This window comes from Saccopteryx leptura, chromosome 4 (assembly GCF_036850995.1).
Source record: "Saccopteryx leptura isolate mSacLep1 chromosome 4, mSacLep1_pri_phased_curated, whole genome shotgun sequence".
NCBI classification, from domain to species: domain Eukaryota; kingdom Metazoa; phylum Chordata; class Mammalia; order Chiroptera; family Emballonuridae; genus Saccopteryx; species Saccopteryx leptura.
Genome location: NC_089506.1, coordinates 3696483 through 3716974, shown reverse-complemented (window position 1 = coordinate 3716974; position 20492 = coordinate 3696483). Strand labels below are relative to the sequence as shown.

Here is a 20492-nt window from a genome sequence, read left to right as displayed (position 1 = left end):
AACTGTTCATTTATGAGGCTTTGTGGCGAAGCTGGGTATCGGGTCCGTTGTCATTGGCAGGGACACCTGCAGACTGTGCTCTGCTCGGCGGGAACATGGGAAACACTTGGCCGTGGATCATTAGAACAATGTCCCTTGACTATGTCTTCTAAATAGCTGTAGTTCCCTCTGACTACAAACCTCGGAGAAAGTTTAAAACTGCACAAGGTACGCTTTTAACAGGGTGTGTGGCATCACCAAACGTAGCACACGCAGCTGCATCAGTAGAAAGAACTCTCGTTACCAATTTTCCACCCAAAGGGCACCTGACTCATCAAGAAATAACGACACGCCAGGTCACAGTGACATCGCTTGTCGGTTATGCGGAATGCAGTGTGTGAGCCAGTAAACAGGGCGTCCGTTTAACAATTGATGTTTCGTCCTCTTTACCATCAGCTACAGTGGGATGTGACTCACCGCTCAAGGGGGTTTTGTTTGGTTCAGTTTCATTTATTTTACCGTTATGGTCTTGGGATAATTCCTAAGAATCTTCACAAGCTAGTGAACAGGTGTGGCTCCGGAAACCAACAGGCACCACAAGACAGTGACTTCCGAGTCCTTTAGATAGAAACAGTGAATACCTTTTATATTCGGTCAAACAAACCCGAGTGCTGAAAATATGGCAACACCCTTTCGGGAACTCTGTGAATGCCTGAAGACCAGGGATAGCCTTTAACTGACCAATTACAGTTTGTACAGGTGCTTTGGGGGAAACTGTACGTGGCTTGTGGGACTGTTTAGAAAGACTCAAGTGGGGGTTTCTGAGGTGAGTACCACGCACCCTTGAGAATGGAGATGCGAGTTTAAGAAGTTTGATGGCTAGAGGTCTGTATGACCCACACCCATGAGGTGAGCTTAATGAGTCAGTCACCTAGTGATGCCTTCTTATATAAAAATTGAGAACTTATGTACTGACATCTTCAAAGAGAAAACATCTTAATTAATTACATGATGTTTAGTCACGAGGAGACAATTTGTATCAACCTGATTTTTTTTTTTTTATAAGTGAGAGACGGAGAGGCAGAGACAGACTCCCACATGCACCCTGAGTTGGATCCACCTGGCATGCCCACCAGGGGGTGATGCTCTGCCCATCTGGGGCGTTGCTCCATTGCAACCAGAGCCATTCTAGCACCTGAGACAGAGGCCATGGAGCCATCCTCAGTGCCTGGGCCAACCTTGCTCCAGTGGAGTCTTGGCTGCGGGAGGGGGAGAGAGAGAGAGAGGAAGGAGAGGGGGAGGGGTAGAGAAGCAGATGGGCGCTTCTCCTGTGTGCCCTGGCCGGGAATCGAACCCGGGACTTCCACACTCTGGGCCGACGCTCCACCACTGAGCCAACCGGCCAGGGCCCCGATATTTCTTTTTAATTGTGGAGAGAAGCAAATGAGATCATGCTCCCACCTTCCGCTTCACCTGTTAGCACTTTTCTCACTGAATGTGTTGGAGGTCAGAGGGACAGGCTGGGGACCCTCGGTTGCCACCACGCTTCCTCCATCGAAGGACGTGCTTGAGCCCCGAGTTATTCTCGGGCTCTGATGCATCCTCTCCCTCCACTCGGCCCCGGCAGCTGACCCCTGGACACCAGCCCCATCCTGCGCCCTTCCCTCCAGCAAGCTGAGCCTCCTCCTGCCTCCGGACGCCGGCCCTTTCCTCGGCGTGGTCAGCAGCTCACACTCAGCACTTCAGCTTCCTGTTCCGCGCTGCTCCTCCGAGCGGCTCTCTCCGCCACACCTGTTGCTGGGGGGACAGCACTTGTCCAGCTCCGCTCCGGCTTCACTTCCCACTCTGTCTTTCCTGTCCTCTTGTCTACCCCTGCCCCCCAAGGGAGCGTCTGCTCCGTGAGAACAGGGACTTGGTTCTGTTCACCTGTGCCTGGCGTCTCATTAGAAAGCTGGGAATATGTACCGGGTGGGAGAGTGAATAATTTAATAGGACCTACGTGGCGAGTCCCTGTGAGCACATATGCGGAAAAGGTAACCGGCGGCCACCTCAGGGGCCGTGATGGGGAGACCTCTGTGTGCCTCTTCTCTGCACCTCGGTGCGCCCCGACTGGGGACACACAGAACCGTGCGACTCCACGGGGGTTTCAGTAAATCTCTTTTATATAACGCAAACACCTGAATAGAAATGCACATTTTCATTTTATTTTATTTTCGGCCAATGTAACTAAGGAATTCCATTTCTGTAGCAACGTGTTTCAACACAGTGGAGAAGGTGGTCGGAAACCCCTTGGCAAGGATCAGAGTGTGATTACATCACTAAGGTTAAAAATAAGTCCACTTTTGTTCAGTCACTTTTGTTGCTGTGTGTGTGTGGGTGTCTGTGTGCATGGACATGTGTTCCTTTGCATGTGAGTTTGCATGTGGACACACATATATGTGCCTGTGTGCATGTGCATATATGTGCACATATGTGCTTGTGTGCATCAGTTTGTGCATACCAATAAATGTGGTTTTTGTGTGTGCATATGTGTGTGCATTTGAGTGCTGTCTGTGTGTGCGTGCGTGTGTGTGTGTGTGTCTGTGTGTGCATGCATGTGTGTAAAGCTGCCATGCAGTGACACCTGTCATGGAGGCTGAGGATTTTGGATGATGATAAGGACCATGGTGAAGGTGGGCAGTGAGGAAGTCCCAAGCAGAGTTGGACCCTCTGCTTGTTCAAGTTGGTGGCAGTGACGGTTGTGAAGACCCGCTCGGGAAGGAAGTGTGAAGCATCATGCTGGCACGGGCTCCTGTCTTTATCATGCTACCAGCAGTCACTGAGCGGAACCAGGGGCCAAGCATGTCAAGAAGAGTGGAGAAAGGTCTTAGAGGTAATAGGTGATGATTGAAACCTGACTGGGGTCTACGTGCTGCCAGGTGACCATGTCTGCATTTCTTTGTGGCCTCTTGTTCCGGGGGATGAGGAGTAAGTCGTCCTAAGCACTGAGAGTGTGAAGGACACAGCACTGTCAGCTGTCTCACGTTCAGGTCACAGGCTGAAGCGAGAAATGCAGACAGGAGGTGGAAGTCAGTCGGGGACAGGAGTGGGGGTCCCTGTTGAAGTGCAGACAGGAGGTGGAAGTCAGTCGGGGACAGGAGTGGGGGTCCCTGTTGAAATGTAGACAGGAGATGGAGGTCAGTCGGGGACAGGAGTGGGGGTCCCTGTTGAAGTGCAGACAGGAGGTGGAGGTCAGTCGGGGACAGGAGTGGGGGTCCCTGTTGAAATGTAGACAGGAGATGGAGGTCAGTCGGGGACAGGAGTGGGGGTCCCTGTTGAAATGTAGACAGGAGGTGGAGGTCGGTCGGGGACAGGAGTGGGGGTCCCAGTTGAAGTGCAGACAGGAGATGGAAGTCGGGGACAGGAGTGGGGGTCCCTGTTGAAGTGCAGACAGGAGGTGGAAGTTGGGGACAGGAGTGGGGTCCCTGTTGAAATGCAGACAGGAGGTGGAAGTCAGTCGGGGACAGGAGTGGGGGTCCCTGTTGAAGTGCAGAGAGGAGGTGGAGGTCGGGGACAGGAGTGGGGGTCCCTGTTGAAGTGCAGACAGGAGGTGGAAGTTGGGGACAGGAGTGGGGTCCCTGTTGAAGTGCAGAGAGGAGGTGGAAGTCAGTCGGGGACAGGAGTGGGGGTCCCTGTTGAAGTGCAGACAGGAGGTGGAGGTCAGTCGGGGACAGGAGTGGGGGTCCCTGTTGAAGTGCAGACAGGAGATGGAAGTCAGTCGGGGACAGGAGTGGGGGTCCCTGTTGAAGTGCAGACAGGAGGTGGAAGTCGGGGACAGGAGTGGGGGTCCCTGTTGAGAGTTTTGAAAGACGAGTCAGAAGCAGAGAGGGAAAGCTATGCAGTGACAGGAACAGGAAGGTGATACTTCTTTACAAGATGACACTTCTGGTGACGGTGTGGACTGCACATCCCAGGTGGGGAGTGGCGGGGCGTGGGCTGGGTCTGGAATGTCCAGCAGCGAGGTTCCGGCGGAGACCTGGGTGTACGCTGACGGAGCCAGCTCTCAGCTCCAGCTGGCAGGGCAGGGTTGCCATGGTAGCGTTTCCCAGCTCACACCCGTGTTGAAGCTCACCTCAACGTCCTTGCTCCTTGACAGAGGATGCGTTGTCTACACCATTGTCATGGAGGCCCTTCTTCTGCCATGATGTAGACTTTTCTGCCTTGTATCCGACCTAGATGAGCGTCAAGCCCAGAGAGACTCCTGTGTGGTGGAGTAAAAGCACAGCTCGGTCCTTGCTGACGTTTGTGTGGAGTGTTCACCAGGCTGGCACGCCCCCGGGTCCCTGAGAAGGCGTGTGCGGCTGCAGGACCCGTGAGTGGTGCTCTCAGACCATGAGCTGCCCCTTGACCAGGTGTCTGATAGCCACCTTCAGATGAATGCTATAATCTTATGAATTAAAACAAACAAACAAAAAAGGTCTGCTTCAGATTTTTAAAAAAAAGAATATAAAGTGGTAAAAAAAAAGAAGCCGAGATTTATTTTTGAAATTCAAGCCTTCAGTTCCCGCTGTTGTAATGTTACAGAGGTAGCCCTTCCTCCCTCCAGGAGGAAGCCGGGGAGTCCTTCACTACGGGGGTCAGTCCTTCTGGAGGAAGTACCCCCACCTGTGTGGTGAGCGGCACAGGGCCTGTGTCTCCAGACGCACAGTGCGGGAAGGCGGCCCTTGGCCCAGAGCTCCCCTGCGCGGCCACCGCCGGCTCCAGGTCTGCAGCTGCACAGCAGTGACCGAGGGCGAGAGTCACGATTCTCTTCTGTGTGTGACGGAGACGATCACAGGCCACCTGCGTGTGGGTGGAGGAAGCTGGCACGGTGGGGGCAGCAGGCCACCCTGCGGCATCCCCGGGTTCCCTGCGTGTAGCCAGACCAGAGTGGAGCCTTCGGACTCCGTCTCTGAGGCCTCTCTCGCTTCTCTGAATAAAGTGTCCGCGGTGTGGGCCCTCAGGAGCTGAGTGTACAGGTGTGGGGGGGGGCAGGTCATTGCTGGCTCGGATGTGTCTGATCCGGATGCCCTGAACGTGCGCCTCGCAGGGACCACGGTGTTCACAGCACTGGTCTCCCAGCGCCCCAATGCTGACGGTGACGAGGTAGCTGACATGCGGTCCCCAGGCTCTGTCTGAGACCTGCTGACGGAGGGACCCACAGCAGGACCCTGGGGAGCCGCTCACCTGGCAGGCGCTCTACTCATTGTACTCAGACAAAACTGAGAAACAGGGCTTTTGTGCAAACTGATGCATCTCTATTCAGATGCTGAAGGAGCTCGCCTCTATTTGTCCCTGAAGTGATGCATGAGCCCTTGTACCGCAGGCTGACGAAGCCCCTAGCCTGTGTACACTGTTGTTAGCACTCCCCGAGCCCCCACACCCCCTCCCTGCCTGTGTACACTGTTGTTAGCATGTCCTGAACCCCTACACCCCCTCCCTGCCTGTGTACACTGTTGTTAGCATGTCCTGAACCCCTACACCCCCTCCCTGCCTGTGTACACTGTTGTTAGCATGTCCTGAACCCCTACACCCCCTCCCTGCCTGTGTACACTGTTGTTAGCATGCCCCGAGCCCCCACACCCCCCTCCCTGCCTGCGTACACTGTTGTTAGCATTCCCTGAGCCCCCACACCCCCTCCCTGCCTGTGTACACTGTTGTTAGCATGCCCCGAATACCCACACCCCCTCCATGCCTGCGTACACTGTTGTTAGCATGGCCCGTGCCCCCACACCCCCCTCCCTGCCTGTGTACACTGTTGTTAGCATGTCCCGAATACCCACACCCCCTCCATGCCTGCGTACACTGTTGTTAGCATGCCCCGAGCCCCCACACCCCCCTCCCTGCCTGTGTAAACTGTTGTTAGCATGTCCCAAATACCCACACCCCCTCCATGCCTGCGTACACTGTTGTTAGCATGCCCCGAGCCCCCACACCCCCCTCCCTGCCTGTGTACACTGTTGTTAGCATATCCCGAGCCCCCAAACCCCCCTGCCTGTGTACACTGTTGTTAGCACTCCCCGAGCCCCCACACCCTCTCCCTGCCTGTGTACACTGTTGTTAGCACTCCCCGAGCCCCCACACCCCCTCCATGTCTGTGTACACTGTTGTTAGCATGCCCCGAGCCCCCACACCCCCTCCCTGCCTGTGTACACTGTTGTTAGCATGCCCCGAGCCCCCACACCCCTCTCCCTGCCTGTGTACACTGTTGTAAGCATGTCCCGAGCTCCCACACCTCTCCCTGCCTGTGTACACTGTTGTTAGCATGTCCTGAGCCCCCACACCCCCTCCCTGCCTGTGTACACTGTTGTTAGCATGCCCCGAGCCCCCACACCCCCCTCCCTGCCTGTGTACACTGTTGTTAGCATGCCCCGAGCCCCCACACCCCCCTGCCTGTGTACACTGTTGTTAGCATGCCCCGAGACCCCACACCCCCTCTCCGTGCCTGTGTACACTGTTGTTAGCATGCCCCGAGCCCCCACATCCCTCCCTACCTGTGTACACTGTTGTTAGCATGCCCGAGCCCCCACACCTCTCCCTGCCTGTGTACACTGTTGTTAGCATACCCCGAGCCCCCACACCCCCCTCCCTGCCTGTGTACACTGTTGTTAGCATGCCCCGAGCCCCCACACCCCCTCCCTGCCTGTGTACACTGTTGTTAGCATGCACCGAGCCCCCACACCCCCTCCCTGCCTGTGTACACTGTTGTTAGCATACCCCGAGCCCCCACACCCCCCTCCCTGCCTGTGTACACTGTTGTTAGCATGCCCTGAGCCCCCACACATCTCTCTGCCTGTGTAAACTGTTGTTAGCATGCCCCGAGCCCCCACACCCTCTCCCTGCCTGTGTACACTGTTGTTAGCATGCCCCGAGCCCCCACACCCCCTCCCTGCCTGTGTACACTGTTGTTAGCATGCCCCCACACCCCCTCTCCCTGCCTGTGTACACTGTTGTTAGCATGTCCTGAGCCCCCACACCCCTCCCTGTCTGTGTACACTGTTGTTAGCATGCCCCGAGCCCCCACACCCCCTCTCCCTGCCTGTGTACACTGTTGTTAGCATGTCCTGAGCCCCCACACCCCTCCCTGTCTGTGTACACTGTTGTTAGCATGCCCCGAGCCCCCACACCCCCTCTCCCTGCCTGTGTACACTGTTGTTAGCATGCCCCGAGCCCCCACACCTCTCCCTGCCTGTGTACACTGTTGTTAGCATGCCCCGAGCCCCCACACCCTCTCCCTGCCTGTGTACACTGTTGTTAGCATGCCCCGAGCCCCCACATCCCTCCCTACCTGTGTACACTGTTGTTAGCATGCCCCGAGCCCCCACACCCCCTCCCTGCCTGTGTACACTGTTGTTAGCATGCCCCCACACCCCTCCCTGCCTGTGTACACTGTTGTTAGCATGCCCTGAGCCCCCACACCCCCTCCCTGCCTGTGTACACTGTTCTTAACATGCCCCCACACCCCCCTCCCTGCCTGTGTACACTGTTGTTAGCATGCCCCGAGCCCCCACACCCCCTCCCTGCCTGTGTACACTGTTGTTAGCATGCCCCGAGCCCCCACACCCCCTCCCTGCCTGTGTACACTGTTGTTAGCATGCCCCCACACCCCCTCTCCCTGCCTGTGTACACTGTTGTTAGCATGCCCCGAGCCCCTACACCCCCTCCCTGCCTGTGTACACTGTTGTTAGCATGCCCCGAGCCCCCACACCCCTCCCTGTCTGTGTACACTGTTGTTAGCATGCCCCCACACCCCCTCTCCCTGCCTGTGTACACTGTTGTTAGCATGTCCTGAGCCCCACACCCTCTCCCTGCCTGTGTACACTGTTGTTAGCATGCCCCAAGCCCCCACACCCCTTTTCCCTGTCTGTGTACACTGTTGTTAGCATGTCCTGAGCCTCCATACCCCCCTCCCTGCCTGCATACACTGTTGTTAGCATGCCCCGAGCCCCCACACCCCCTCCCTGCCTGTGTACACTGTTGTTAGCATGCCCTGAGCCCCCACACCCCCTCCCTGCCTGTGTACACTGTTGTTAGCATGCCCCGAGCCCCCACACCCCCTCCCTGCCTGTGTACACTGTTGTTAGCATGCCCCGAGCCCCCACACCCCCTCCCTGCCTGTGTACACTGTTGTTAGCATGCCCCGAGCCCCCACACCCCTCCCTGTCTGTGTACACTGTTGTTAGCATGCCCCGAGCCCCCACATCCCCCTGCCTGTGTACACTGTTGTTAGCATGCCCCCACACCCCCTCTCCCTGCCTGTGTACACTGTTGTTAGCATGTCCTGAGCCCCACACCCTCTCCCTGCCTGTGTACACTGTTGTTAGCATGCCCCAAGCCCCCACACCCCTTTTCCCTGTCTGTGTACACTGTTGTTAGCATGTCCTGAGCCTCCATACCCCCCTCCCTGCCTGCATACACTGTTGTTAGCATGCCCCGAGCCCCCACACCCCCTCCCTGCCTGTGTACACTGTTGTTAGCATGCCCCGAGCCCCCACACCTCCCTGCCTGTGTACACTGTTGTTAGCATGCCCCGAGCTCCCACACCCCCTCCCTGCCTGTGTACACTGTTGTTAGCATGCCCTGAGCCCCCCACACCCCCTCCCTGCCTGTGTACACTGTTGTTAGCATGCCCTGAGCCCCCACACCCCCTCCCTGCCTGTGTACACTGTTGTTAGCATGCCCCGAGCCCCCACACCCCCCTGCCTGCGTACACTGTTGTTAGCATGCCCCGAGCCCCCACACCCCCTCTCCCTGCTTCTGGCCATAGGGCAGGCTGTGGTGGATCATGAAAATCCAAGGGGAATGTCAGAAACGAACAAGAAAGGAAACAGCGTCACAGCGTTGGGGGGCTCCCCGTGGCCACGGCTGTGCTGCAAGGTTGACCTCACGCTCTCTCCTTTAAGGAGCCGTAAGAGCTGCAATAGTCACAGCCACACGGAGAAGGCAGGGTTGGCAGTGGGAACCTGTGACGTGTGAAGACCTGGGCGCAGGTCCCTCGTCGCCACTAGCCAGTCCCGTCCCCTGGGCGAGTCCCTCAGCTGCCTCGGGGGTTGTGACCACTCGTCGGGGTCTTGTTGAGGACGAGCCGGGGCCGTGCCCGTGGACCCTGCTCTCTCGTCGGGGAGGGTGGTCTCTCGTGCCCGTCCACGTTTCCCGTGTTACATGTAAAACGGACAGCTGGTGAGAGCACGGCGCTCTGCCTGCCGCTGTCTGAGGGGCGCGGTCTTGAACGCCAGGTCTGTCCTGGTGTCCACTGACCCACTGGACCGGCGGATGGTGCCGGGCTGTGGACAGGGACAGCCCTGTATAAAAGGGAATGGAAACCGCGGCACTGTGCTCAGCGCTGTAGGAAACGGGCTGCTCAGCCTCGAGGAGACGCGGAGGAAGCGGAAATGCGCGTGGCTGAGGGACAGGAGCCGGGACGCGGAGGAAGCGGAAATGCGCGTGGCTGAGGGACAGGAGCCGGGACGCGGAGGAAGCGGAAATGCGCGTGGCTGAGGGACAGGATCCCGGACGCGGAGGAAGCGGAAATGCGCGTGGCTGTGGGACAGGAGCCGGGACGCGGAGGAAGCGGAAATGCGCGTGGCTGAGGGACAGGATCCAGGACGCGGAGGAAGCGGAAATGCGCGTGGCTGTGGGACAGGATCCAGGACGCGGAGGAAGCGGAAATGCGCGTGGCTGTGGGACAGGATCCAGGACGCGGAGGAAGCGGAAATGCGCGTGGCTGTGGGACAGGAGCCGGGACGCGGAGGAAGCGGAAATGCGCGTGGCTGAGGGACAGGAGCCGGGACGCGGAGGAAGCGGAAATGCGCGTGGCTGAGGGACAGGAGCCGGGACGCGGAGGAAGCGGAAATGCGCGTGGCTGAGGGACAGGAGCCGGGACGCGGAGGAAGCGGAAATGCGCGTGGCTGTGGGACAGGATCCCGGACGCGGAGGAAGCGGAAATGCTCGTGGCTGTGGGACAGGAGCCGGGACGCGGAGGAAGCGGAAATGCGCGTGGCTGAGGGACAGGATCCCGGACGCGGAGGAAGCGGAAATGCGCGTGGCTGAGGGACAGGAGCCGGGACGCGGAGGAAGCGGAAATGCGCGTGGCTGAGGGACAGGAGCCGGGACGCGGAGGAAGCGGAAATGCGCGTGGCTGAGGGAGAGGAGCCGGGACGCGGAGGAAGCGGAAATGCGCGTGGCTGAGGGACAGGAGCCGGGACGCGGAGGAAGCGGAAATGCGCGTGGCTGAGGGACAGGAGCCGGGCGGGCCAGGTGCCACCCCGTGTGACCGCGGCTCTGTGACACCATGGGAGGGGCAGCTGTGATGGACACAGGAAAACAAGAGCGGTTGCCGGGTGTCGGGCACACAGGATGTTCTAGGACAGAGGAAGCGCTCTGCGTGACATTTTGGTGAGGGACACGCGTCAGCACACGACTGTCTACACTGATAGAATGCGCCAGACAGAGAGGGACCCTGAGGCGCCCGGAGGACTCTGGGCGATGACGACGTGTCCAGGCTGGTTCATCACTTGTAACGGGTGTCCCGCCCGGCGCGGGTGCTGATGTGGGGAGGCTGTGCCCGGGTGGGGGCAGGGCTCGGTGGGAACCACTGCACTTCCAAAAGGGAAAGAGGGACAGATGGACAGGAAGGGAGAGAGAAGAGAAGCATCAATTCTTTGTTGCAGCTCCTTAGTTGTTCACTGATTGCTTTCTCATCTGTGCCTTGACCGGGGGCTCCAGCTGAGCCATGACCCCTTCCTTGCTCAATCCAGTGACGTTGGGCTCAAGCCAGTGACCTTGGGCTTCAAGCCAGTGACCTTTGGGCTCAAACAAGTGACCATGGTGTCATGTCTATGATCCCACAATGAAGCCAGTGACCCCATGCTCAAGCTGGTGACCCTGTGCCAGATGAGCCTGTGTTCAAGCCTTGGGGTTTTGAACCTGAGTCCTCAGCATCCCAGGCAAGATGCTCTGGTCAGGCACCTCTGTACTTTCTGCTCAAGTTTTCTGTGAACTGAAAACTCTTCTAAACATAAAATTCACAAGTTGAAAGAGAATGAGGGAACGGAAGCGGCCGTCTGATGCTTTGGAGTTTCCGGGGGAGCAGCTGATGTCCCACACAGAATTCACGGGGCGTGGCGCCCACCAGGGCTGTTTCTTGTCTTTCCAAGAAGAGAAAAAAGTAACGGGTAATTTTATAGCTAAGCATCGTTTTTGAATTAGGTACTTGTACTTCCCCCCAATATAGCATGATTAATAACCTAACAGATACATTTCCTGCAGGATTTTTCTGTAGAGGATTAAAAATCTCTTTTCTGAAGAGAGTGAAAAATCTCTTCAATCAAGCGGCACTGTCTTTTGGGAGAAAAAAAAAAGTCAATGGTGAGTCACTCACAAGAAAAAAGGAACCTGTATATATTTTTTAACATGTTTAACAAGTCTATTTACTCAGAAGAATCCGTTCCACACGCTGGTGTTTACAGTTAACTGCTAAAGAGATGAGAAGGGTTGGTAGAATGTTACAGGAGAGACAGGGAAGGCAGGAAGGGAGTGAAGAGAAAGAGAGTCTAGGGTTTGGGAAGGAAGTGTATTAAAAAGAGAGAAATCCTGGGGTTGAGTAGGCAGAAGAAGACTCACCTCGAGACAGTAAATTTCTCATTGTGGTCTCTCTCTCTTGGTCACTTGGGCGGTGGCCATAAGAGTGATTATGACCTGTCGTTCCTCCCTGTGGCGTTCAGATGAGCTCTTTTGCGGTTGGCAGTCACTCTTTGTACCGGGGACGGCAGACTCCCGGACTTCCACAGTCAACTTTCACGGGCGGCGTGAGAGAAAGGTCTGTTTCCCCCACGGAACCCCCAAGCCTTTGCAGATGCCGAGGCAGTGAGTCCCTTTAGACACGGACTGCGGGACTCTGGCGTCACGTCTTCACTGTGGAAGAATGGACTGGACCTCACTCAAGATATTTATTTGCTGCTGCTTTTTTTTTTTTTTTTTTTTGGTTTGGTTTAGTTTTAGCTTTTAGTCTACTATCCTCAATTATTTTAGGAATGCAATTTGAAAAATCTGCACGATTGGAAATAAAATAGTCAAAGAACAGCAAAGGCTCTCAGTGAACAGGGTCTTTAAAACTCAATATTTACAACCACCCACAATGTTTCCCTGATAAAGGACGCTCATGCCAAAGTGTCCGGGGAGCAGTGGGCAGCCTCCGGCGTGTGGCTTTCTCTGAATAAATCAAGGCGTGTCACACTGGTCAAGGCTGGGCAAAAGTGACACCATCCAGATCCCTTAGATGAGCTTTAGCCTTAAATAGAAGGTGGTGGAAGTCGTTTACTATGGATTACCTCTAGGATGGCCCAGTGATGTGGAAAAAGCCTTGTGACAGACAGCCAGGGCCTCTGTGGGTCCACCCTCTTATTCTGCACCTGGACTCCCTCCCTGCTTTATAAATTACCAGCTTACGCGGTGGTCACTTTAACTCCTCCCCTCAGCGATCCGTGCTGCCGTGTCATGCGGAGCCCTCGTTCATGGTGTGACGATACTCCAACGTGACAAAACCAATGGAACCGTGGTTCCCTGTCTGTGTTCAGAGATCGTGCCCCAAGTTCTTAGTTGAGTCTGGGAAGGTGCCTTCACGGATTCCGATTGGTGTGCCAGTTCAGAGGAATGATTTCTTGAGTTTTCACAGCTGCTGAAGCTGGTAGAGATCATTCTTCAACCCCACGGATCATCTGAGCACAGGGAAGGAAGTGGATCTCCGGACCGTGGGTGGAGAAGGTGGAGCCGTGAGGAAGGGCAGACACAGGTGGAGTGGGGTTCGGTGCAGACGGCGGTCGGTCCTGAGTTCTGGCTCTGGCTGTGGGACACTGCCCACCTCCAGCAATTCATTTAACCCCTTCATGTCCCCGGCATCTCATCCAATAAGCCTGGTCCTTGCTTACGGGTGAACCAGGCACGGTAGGTAAGGTGTGTGGCATGGTAGCTGGCGCGTGTCTGGGACGCAGTGAATGGTAACCCAGTCCCAGCACAGTGGCTTTCAGAAGAGAAGGAGCAGAGGGATCTCTCGATTCTGGGGCTATTTCAGTGCAATTGCACATCAGCACAGAAACAAGCGAGGCTGGCTCACCAGTGCTCCGATGGCCGAGACCAGCGCTCTGTCAACGTGCAGAGGCCACCTGACAGGTCGGAAGGGGTCCGTCCTCTCCTTCACAATGCTGTGAGCCAGCGGTGACATGCGCATGATGACGGGACCGTGGACACCCCCACATGGGAGTGTACTTACTGCCTGGGTCACAAGTTTGTCATGATGCCTGTGACTCTGGGCAGAAGCACCTGCTCAGCTGGTCTGGCTGGAACTGTTGTCACTGACTAGGTGGGGGACCCTACATCGAGAGACAGAGAATCTCAGGCGTGCAGGGCCCTGCCTTGCAGAGTGGGGGTGACAAGGAAGGAAAGGTGGGGTCAGCCCCGCTTTGCTCTGTAACTTGGGGAAACAACATGCTATGTGGGTTTCGTTGGTGGGCCAGCTTTAGCCTGTGTGACCTCGTTTGCTGGCATTCCAGAAACTGCTTTTCGAATTAGGATTACTAGCAGCATGTCCCACCGTGCGTTTAAGAAGAGAAATAGCTCAGTAGGTCACCTTGAACTCAAACAATGGTGAACGTATTTTAAGAGATGTCCTCGTGCAATTTCCCTGTAATGCTGTGCTGGGAACATTTCTAGGGGTGTCCTGTGACTTTGGGGGCTCATGTACAGCCATGTAGGTTGAGCACTGCTCAATTCCGGGGTCATTGTCCAGCTGTGCCATCCACACAGCAGCTATTTGAATTTGTTTTGGGGAGAACTTTCCTCAATTAAAACCCATTTTGGCTTATGAATATAGTTAGTCTTAAGGAAGCCATTTATAATTGTCCTTGATGCCTGTACTTAACCATGCTAGGCTGGCCCACAATCATCTTAGGGAACAGACTTTGGCATGGCTGTGAGCATCCTTGTCAGTCTAGAGCAAATAGGTGATTTCTATTATTAGGTAATAATATTCTAGAATTTTCTCACAATTTAATTGAATTGACCATGATATATTTTATAGTTTTTTAATATTAGTTTTTGAGTGCCGGTAAATACCCCAAAATTTTTTTCAAAGATTTGTAATTTTTCATTTTAAAGAGGAGAGAGGGAGGGAGGGAGGGAAGGAGGGAGAGAAAGAGAGAGAGAGAGAGAGAGAGAGAGAGAGAACAGGGGAGGAGCAGGAAGTATCAACTTCCATATGTGCCTTGACCAGGCAAGCCCAGGGTTTTGAACCGACGACCTCAACATTCCAGGTCAGTGTTTTATCCATTGCACCACCACAGGTCAGGCCATATATACCAAAAATTTGTTGTAGTCCAAAACCAAATTTTTGCTTAAAAATATGAATTACAACCAATATGCATCAACATGTTATTTTCGCTAAGTTTAGCACTTTCGTTTGCTCCCTTCAAACCTCAAGAGGGGCTCTTTCCTCACCTGGCCTGAATTTCCTGTCCCTGTGGGTGGAGGACTTCATGTCCTCCACGTTTATGAACTCACAGGTGACATTCTGGAGTGCATCCTCTGTTTCCTCAAAAATGTCTTAGTACGTAGCGGATTCTCAATAAACACATATTGAACAATTAAAAGCCATTTGTCAGATTATCCTGAGACAGCTATCTGCTGTATGAAGAATAAGGTAGCAGGACTGCTGAGAGGTGACAGGTTGGGAGCTGGTTTTCTGCTCGAGTAAGAGTTAGAAATAACTGCTTCCATTAATTAAGGGCTTCCTCTGGGTCAAGTGCATTTCATCAAACACCTCATTTAATTTAATCCTCGTAATAACCCTGGGCAGTCGTTTTCAGTCTCATTGGTTAAAGACAGTCGTTTTAGACCAGTTTGAGGTGCACAGCAATTTGAGAGGAAGGTACAGAGATCTCCCAGATAACCCTCACCCCTACCTGCCCAGCCTCCCTCATTCTCCACATCCCCGCCCCCCCTGAGATGGGCTGGTTCTTACAACTGATGATCCTGCATTGTTCATCACCCCGAGTTCACGGTTTACACCAGGGTTCACTCCTGGTGCTGCACGTTCTGTGGGCTTGGACAAGTGTATGTGACATGCGTCCATGATGACGGTACCGTAGAGAGTAGTTCTACTCACCTGAAATTCCTCTGTGTTCTGCTCATTCTTCTTTTCTGACCCCCAAACTCCTGGCAACCGCCGATGTTTTTACTGTCCTTATAGCCCGGCCTTTTCCAGAACGTCACAGAGTTGGAATCACACAGCGTGTAGCCTTCTCAGAGCAGCTTCCCTCACCTGGTAGCTCGTTTTATAATAATATTCTATTGTCTGGATGGACCACAGTGCCTTTATCCATCACCTAGGAGAGGACATCTTGGTGGCTTCCAAGACCTGGCAGTTAGGAACCAACTTGCTATAAACATCCATATGCCGGTTATTGTGTGGACATAGTCCTCAGCTTTATTGGGTGAATACCAAGGAGTGTGGTGCGTCTCACCATAAGGGTATGTTCAGCTTTGGGAGAAACGGCAAAGCCGTCTTCCAAGGTGGCTGCACCCTTCTGCATTTCCACCAGCGATGGGTGAGGGTTCTTGTTACTCCCTGTCCTTGTCAACACTTGGTGGTGTCGGTGTTTTAAATTTTGGCCATTCTGATAGGTGACTAGTGGTTTCGTATCATTTTTTAGGTTCTTGGTGTTTTTTGTTTTTTTTTCCAGATGAGAAAACTGAAACCTCGAATGGGTAAGAAACGTACCTGAGTTCACAGTAACTGACAAACCTGGGATCTCAATACAGTTTCTGTTTGATCTGTAACCACACAGCCAAGAGCTGCAACCACTCCCGGCTGCCACAGCCCAGTCCTTCCTCTGGGGAGACAGGGTTTCTCGTATTTATAAGGAGGGAACGGCCTTGTTTTCTTTACGCCTAGGTTCATGTGGGAGACAAAATGAGACAATCTACCTAGGAATATACTTGGAAAATCGCAAAGCAGTGTGAATTAGACAGTAATTAATACATTACGGTATTCGGAAAAGGCAGAATCATACTGAGTACCCCTTCCAACATGAAACATTCACATGACTTTAGGTAAATCAGTTTGATTAGATCTTTGATTCTTGATTGAAAAAATAAGGGATGGCTGCATTTTATCGATTGCTACGTACCATGGTGGGTATGTGTGTTAGGTAGTAACAACATAAAAATCATAGCATCAGAGTCTCTGTAGATGGACAGAAGGTAAAAGATGCTTGTTGTGTAGTTGTGGTCAGTACCCATGGCCAGAGTCAACAGGCCATGATTCCATTGCAAAGACACCAGAGGAAAAGATAAACATCAGAATGTTAAGGAGATATTATAGAAAAGTATCAGTCCTGGCTGGTAGGCTCAGTAGTAGAGCATCAGCCTGGTGTGTGGATGTCCTCCTGGGTATGATTTCTGGTCAGGGCACACAGGAGAAGCACCCTTCTGCATCTCTACCTCTCCCTCCTCCTCTTCTCTCTCTCTCTCTCTCTCTCTCTCTCCCTCTCTCTCTCTCCCTCCCCATCCTGAAGCCATGACTCAATTGTTTCTAGCGAGTTGTCCCCAGGCACTGAGGATGGCTCCATGGCTTCTGCCTCAGGCGCTAAAATAGCTTGGTTGCAGAGCAACAGAGCAGAGGTCCCAGATGGGCAAAGCATCGCCCCCTAGTGGGCTTGCTGTGTGGCTCCCAATTGGGGCACATATGAGGGTCTGTGTCTTTGCCACTCATCCTCTCTAAAAGTTAAAAAAAAAAGAATTAAAAAAAAGTATCATGACGCTTATCACAAGAAACTCTACCAGGATGAAACGATGGTGATGCCTGCTCCTTCCTGCCATGTGAGGGTGTGGCCACTCATGGTCAATGAGCTTCCCTTTGAAGCTGAACTTAGAACTACCCCGGGTTTCTTCATTTTAAGTTAGGTGTGTCTCTCAGTATTTTAGAAAGCGAAGGATGATTTAACCCGTTTCAGTACTTAGTAAATTGAATCTTGGTGACGATTCACGGAACAAGCGTATATATGAGCAGGTTATTCTGGTAGCGACAGGCGTTGATCCCTGTTTCCTTAACGCGTAGGGAGGTGCTGAGTTTGTGTCCGTCTGCAGCTCTTCGTGGATCTCACCGTGGAACTTGATAGCAACGAAACCGAGTCACCACTAAGCAGATGGCGCACTATGGTGACGTGCCGCGGATGGGCTTGTCTGGCAGATACGCTGCGTGAACTTGACTCTCGGCTGATGTTGCAACATTCGCCTTTCAATCCATCTATACAGCTGGATTCTAAAATCCACGTTTCTAGGCAGCTCTATGCACACAACTCTTTTCTGCTCTGTGATTTTAATACGTACGTTACGGAAGTGCCTTCTCTGGCCCCCTTTTCAGAGGGCTCACTTTATGAAAAGGGGTTCCGATAGAACGCGGTGACAAAGACCTCCAGGCCTCGCCCCACTCAGTTCCGGAAACGCTGCAACCCTTACTAACATCTTAGCCTGTAAATTCTAGGCAGGAGAGCCCAATAGGAGCGGACGGATGCATGTGCGGGGGCTGAGAACCCAGACGGAGGAAGTATCTGTCTCGGGGAACTGCGTAAGCAGCGCGGGCGAGGGGCCTCCGTGGTGGTCCGAGCACAGGCACGTTGCCGGTGGCTTTGGCTGCACCGCACCAGATGCTTGCCGGGAAGGTGAATTTGTGAAAAGATGAAGCAGGATGAAGCCCACCCCGTGGACACCTCACTTCAGTCCCGTTTTGAACCGAGCAGCAGGGGACACTGTCTGTCTGTCTGCTTGGGGATCAGGGCACGGCGTGTTTGGTTCTGCGGAGTTGTTTTATGGACCCTGTAGTTTGAAGCTTCACATTCTGGTTGGTGGCCAGCCCCATGTGGGGCTTTCTGCCCTGAAGGGTGCAATCACCCATCCCAATGTTTATTAATAAGAGAGTAGGACTTTGATTGAGCCCACGAGCCGCGACCAGCGTCAGGCCCGTTTATTGCGATGCATTATTTAAGAGCTGTTTGCAGCACAGCTGAGATAATAATTGCTGTTGTTATCAGGTGGAATATTGCAGCGACGGGTCCTCTAATATAATGTACTGAGCTCCCAGAATGACAGGAGACTTTCTGGGGGACACCAGACACTTTGCTGCTCGCAGCTAACTAGTGGTTTTGGCCGATGACTGTCACAAATGCTCTCCAAAGTACTCTTTGGTGGATCATAAAAAATGCAAATGACAATTCACTCACTGAGTAATGATTGCCTTGGATTAGACCGTGACGTGTGAAGTATTGTCAATGCTCAACTCTCAGCCTTAGTTATGGGGTCTGGGTTGCAGTCACTAATCCACTATGGAGATCAGTTTTCACTGTATCTCTTAATTGCCAGTAACTGTCGCAGATGACGGAACAGTCTTGGTCCCTGCTGCAGGGCGTGTAAGTCTGAAACACTGCAGTACTCATTCAAGAAGGTCTAGTTGACATGTTGACATGGTGGATGGGTCCAGAGAACCGGCTTCCATGGCAGCTGGACCAGCCCGAAGATACCGGACTTTCTTCCAAGCAGGCCCCACTGCCGGGTGGTCAGGGACTTCTCACCGCTCAGGTCCCCAGACCTTCCTCTCCATCAGCGCTGCTAGACTTCCCCCAAATGAGACCACAGAGCCCTCAGTCTGTCCAAAGTGGACTCCTCCCACTAAACCGACGTCTCACTTCGGCCTTCCTTAGCTCTTGGCTGCACCAGCGAGACCCGGACTCCCCTTCCTGTCCTCTGGAAGCTGGCTCGGTGCCACGACCGCCTGCTTCACTTGGCTGCTTGTCATGAGCGCGCTTGGTCCTGGAGTCCGGCTGCGGGAGCCATAGGGAACCTACCACCTTCCGCTGCTGTGACCCAAGGTGACCCAATCCACGCTCTCTCCATGAATAGTATGGTGCCGTGGTGACGGACCTGTGGGGACCATCTCCAGCATGAAGAAAAATAACTTCTCTGGCAGGTCCTTTAAACACCGTGGACGCTGGGTGCAGGAGCACCCGGAGACTTCGTCTGGAAAAGATGACGTCTGCCGTTGTGTGCGCAGCCGAGACGATGGACCACGTTGAGTCTTGGCTCTTTCCAACTTTGCCTAGAAGTTCCCTGTGGTCAACCTGGGGCCTCCCAGCGTCCCCTGGCTTCAGTGTCTCTTCTCTGAAGTCCTCACCTTTCCTCAAGGGGCGAGCCGTTGATTAGGGGACTGACGATTGGTCCACAGGCCCAGCGGGTTCTGAGGACTGTCCTGTAAAAGAGAAAAAGAAAGTCTTCCGCACGTGGTCAGCCGTGCGCACTGGGCCATCTAATGCCTCCTCATAACCAGCATGATCTGTGTTCCCTACAACACTCACCAAGCGTCCTATGGTAGCGATAAACACCAAACAAGGCCCCTTCGTGCCTCTCGTGGGGACATGGGGCATGGAGGGAGGTCTTCGCTGGCCGGCAGGGGCTGTGTCCTGCTCCGTGCGCTGTGGTGCATCCGTGGGAACAAGCCGTGGGTGCTCCTAGTGTCAGTCGGCTTCCAGACACAGGGCTCTCCCCTCACATAACACACAGGGCGGGGCAGAAGTAGGGTTACCGTCACCAGGACGCAAAACACAGACTTTATTTTTGTGTCATTGATCCATTGTGGTGTCATTTTCCGGGTGCACAGCTGTAAATATCAGCTGGGAAACGGAGGGGAGGGGGGAATGGGGAGAGGAAACAGCCCTGTCCGTGTGTCTTAGGAAACGCCTTCTGTAAAGGGAGGACCATCCGATTTCTCTTCCCGGATGTCACACTGTCCGGGGGGGGGGGGGTTGTTCACGTTGTGGAATTACAGGAAAGAAAGCCCCCCTGCGGCGAGACATCCCTGTTCCCCACGTGAGAAGTTTGCTTTTGGTGTGAACCACCAAGATGGAGACTTCCAGACCTGGCCCCCTGCTACTGCTGAGGTTGGAACTGAACTGTCTTCCCAGGAAGGCTGAGCCCCACGCAGGGGAGAGGCAGGCGGTCGCTGCCCAGACCGGGCAGAGCGGCGGGGGCGTGGCACGGACGCCGCTGCTCTGGGAGGGGGGAGGGTTTCCTCTCAGCAAACTGACGCCGGCCTCCCTCCTCCAGCGAGCAAGAAGATGCCATTGGGTTTCTGCTGCATCCTCCCAGGGCATTCCCGGGACCTGCCGCTCGTAAAAGATGATTCCTTAAGGTACTTCCAATTTGAGAGATTCTCGGGTTTGTCCTCATTTCAGATTTTCTAGGAAGAAAATTTTCTCTAAAAATGAAAAGTCAACTGAAGGGAGTCACATGCCAATACTTAAAACGGTAGTTTGTTTTCTGAAAAAAACAAACAACAAGAAGAAAGATCATGGTAAAGCGGTTAGTCTTTTATCTTAGCGGAAGATAAAATGGCAAGCGGCTGATTTCATCGGCAGCCAGGCATCACCCGTGTTTCTCTGCTCTTACAGAGT

At 54.0% G+C, this 20492-nt stretch overlaps 1 non-coding gene across 1 annotated transcript; it reads right to left on the bottom strand.

The window, feature by feature from the left end:
- Window positions 1-1312: 1312 nt before the first annotated feature.
- TRNAS-AGA (transfer RNA serine (anticodon AGA)) lies at window positions 1313-1388 on the bottom strand. The gene has a single exon. It is a non-coding gene; the product is annotated as a tRNA-Ser (tRNA).
- Window positions 1389-20492: the final 19104 nt, after the last annotated feature.